This window comes from Triticum aestivum, chromosome 2B (assembly GCF_018294505.1).
Source record: "Triticum aestivum cultivar Chinese Spring chromosome 2B, IWGSC CS RefSeq v2.1, whole genome shotgun sequence".
NCBI lineage: Eukaryota > Viridiplantae > Streptophyta > Magnoliopsida > Poales > Poaceae > Triticum > Triticum aestivum.
This window is the reverse complement of record NC_057798.1, coordinates 626,287,669-626,291,299: the sequence shown is the minus strand read 5'-3', so window position 1 is coordinate 626,291,299 and position 3,631 is coordinate 626,287,669. Positions and strand designations below refer to the sequence as shown.

Sequence of the window (3,631 nt, the reverse complement as noted above, 5' to 3'; positions counted from 1 at the left end):
ACTTTGAGCCTCTTTGATTCGTAGGATTTTGTAAACATAGGAATAGGATTTGTAGTGGCCTGCCCACTTGAATCCTATAAGAATAGCAAGGAAATGCGGGAAGCTGTGTCGCCTTTGAGAGTTACACTGATATTAATAGTACCGCGCCTTCACTTGAGGAGAGCTGGTATCCGAAGCCTTTCTAGCCGTACCGGCAATACTAGCACATATATTCCAGCAAGTTCCACTTTGCTCATTTTACACTGATGCTTAAGGTTTTCCCTTATATCTACACTATGATCTGTGTAGCTGCTTTGTGTCGCACTAGCAACAGTCCACTTTTGAAGCTAAACACTGCGATGACTTACAAAATTGGCACCAAGGCATTGGGTGCCATTCTGGATGCAATGAAATTCATACGCTCCCCACCTGTTGACTCTTTTTCAGAATATGATCCTAATGACTCTTGTTCAAAAATTGCCACATAAAGAGAGACAGCTTGGAATTGCATTTCTTTGGGCGCTGTGATTCATCATGAGTGGGCAACCAACATTTTATGCAATGAAGCGGAACCTCAAGAATATGCTTCCTCTTCTGTTCTTTAACATGTTCCTCTTTGTTTATTCTGTATTTAGTACGTACAGTATGTTCCTTGTCAGGAAGGGGTGCAGGGACATCTGTAGTCAACAGCTGATAGAGCTGGCCTATACGTGATCGATAGGCTTTCAATTACTAGAGGCAATACAACACCGTATTTTCAAGCCAGTTCCACTTTCCCGATTTATATATCGTGGTTATGGTGTACCCCTGTTATGTACACTATGATCTGCCTAGCTGTTGTGTTCTCTTGTTATCATGGTTTGGCAATAAACTCTCTATATAGTACATTATGAACCTATCATCTGCCAACTACCCTTACTTCTGGCGCCTATTTTTTGTGTACTTGTGCCAGATTATATAAATGCACGCACCATATTACAGCACACATGAGCTCTCTCATCAGAATCCAGTGATAGCACACAAGTGTTTATAGGGGCGCCCCTATATTAGAATATCATTTGCATTACAAAGATAATCTCACAACTATTTATGTTTTCATGGTTCTCAGATATTATACGCAATTACAGTGAATATCAGAATCCGCGCATCAGAAGAATATTGTCGTACACTGCAATGACTTACAAAATTGGCACCAAGGCATTGAGTGCCATTGTGGATGCAATGAAACTCATACGCTCCCCACCTGTTGATTCTTGTTCAGAATATCATCCTAATGACTATTCTAACCTCGAGGAGTCAAAGGCAGATGGCCTGTCCTGTTCACCCATCAAGGTGCCTGTTCTAATTTGGCAAGGTTTTATTGATTGCGTGTATCTACATATGTTGTCTTGCATTTGTTCTACTTTGTTGCACCGCCATCTTCTTAGTTTACTCATCATATATGTCGCGATGCCATGCCTATCCAGTCAAATGTTGGTGGGCATGGCATCGCGACATATATATATGGATGGGCATGGCATCGCGACATATATATATATATATATATATATATATATATATATATATATATATATATATATATATATATAGGAAAATGGGTTGATACTCCTAGGAGTACATACTCTCACCTTCGAACTCCACACACACACGTACTGGCGAGCAATCGTTCCGTGTCCATCTAAGCATCTAGCTATTATTTAATAATTTAATTTAATTAAAGTATTACTATTCCATCTAACCCCTCCGCATGGATCTGGAAACAACTTCCGTGTTAGTAGGGAATTTAGTTGCCATTAATACCTAGTTAGGCTGACTCGCCCGACGTGGGCGCTCACCCAGGCATGGGCTCTCCGGCAGCTTCACACACGTTTATGATCTTCTGGTGATTTGATTCGCAAGCGGGGCAGCATGCGACTCATCTGCTATGAACGCGCAAAGGATTTTATCATATTGGTAAGTGAGCTGATCGTTGATTCCATCCGGCGGAAGCGAACCGGTTGTTTCCTCTGACATCTCAATCGGTGGCAAGCGATCCATGGCGAATTGGCGCTGGCTAAGTACATGGTAAGGTTTCCATCAATTTTTTATTTTTTTTGCTGGTGAGGTTTCCATCAATTTTATATTGCATATACCAGGATATGATCACCATATCTCTATAAGAAGCGCTCATGTATTTTGCTTTCTTCTGATGGACGGATGCATGTGGATGCACATACATCCACATTACCACATCTGATGCACGTACGTGCATCCTTTGCACTTGGATTTTTTTATTTTTTATTGGGATTCCACTTCTGTGTTACCTCTGAACTTGACATGTTGCATACTTGAGCTGGAATTCTAATCTCATCATACAAGACATCATCTGTTGCGGCTGATTCGATCTACCTCGGTTTTGATAGATGCATCGAACACCGGGCGGCCAACCAGCGTGCGTCTTCCGAGTTGACGTGGCATACTAGTGGCGATGACGCCTCCCGTCGCATGGATTACTGCAACTTCTCTCGTGGACGTCGACGACCACAATCGTGTTGCTTCGACAGTGTTTCTTTATTTTCTGTCTATGAGCCACATACTATGGACACCAGATCTAGATGCTTGGAATTGAATTGTACACTTTTTCGTGGATTAGACTCCTTTTAATTCATGTATTTCCTTAAGAAACTATATACTCCTTTGGTAGTAGTATATACCCATCAGCTATAACTTGAGACAACTATTTTGGTATGCACTAAAAGTAAAAATGAAGTATATACTGACTAACAGAAGTAATATTTACTGACTCACAAAAATGCATATTTCGTAAAAAAATGTAGTATATACTGAACCAGAAAAATAGTATATATACTCACACATTAAAAAACTATCCTTTTGATTTCAACAGTATGTTACTTGCCGTGAATTTATACAGAGAAGAGTAGGTACAATCTATGTACCTGAAATTAGTACCTTATATGCACTACTTTTGATGGTAGCATTACATTACTAAGAAGAGCAGTAAACAAAGCGCCCGCTACTCTAAGCAGTGTAAAAAAAGGTATACTCCATCACAAAAAATGGTATGTACTTCATTTCAAAATATATAGTATATACACCATATGAAAAGAAGTGGTATATACTCTCGAAGGGCCAGAAGTGGTCTGTGGCAAATATGTGGTATATACTTCGTTCCAAAGAGGAGTATATACTAAATCATAAAATCAGAATGACACAATTTGTTAAACTTATATTACTCCCTCCGTCCCAAAATAAGTGTCTTGAGCATACAAATTTGTACTAGAGCTAATATAAAGTGAGACACTTATTTTCGGACGGAGGGAGTATATGACTTCCAAAAAATATTACAGCAGCAATATAATAAAATGCTATATATATATACCACATGTATACAATAGCTAGCTACGTACCTTTAAGTGGAGGACATGTACTTCTATATACAACATGGAGCATGTGGCCTGCAACCTAAACAAACTTTCTGTTCCACAAATATCGTTGCTTAATTATAGGATCAAGCCCATGCATGCACACTGCGACTATTGCATGCATCGCTTCCTTTTCTTATCGGTTGGTTTGTTAGCTACTGGATATCCAACCCAAAGACCCGTTAGGGAGTGGGAGTATGTACTCCTGGGAGTATAAAAGAGGAGTCCTA

The 3,631-nt window shown here is 39.7% G+C and overlaps 1 long non-coding RNA gene across 1 annotated transcript; it reads left to right on the top strand.

The window, feature by feature from the left end:
• The first annotated feature begins 1,771 nt into the window (after positions 1-1,771).
• Positions 1,772-2,646, top strand: LOC123041804 (uncharacterized). The gene is made up of 2 exons (XR_006418638.1): positions 1,772-2,043; positions 2,382-2,646. It is a non-coding gene; the product is annotated as an uncharacterized lncRNA (long non-coding RNA).
• Positions 2,647-3,631: the final 985 nt, after the last annotated feature.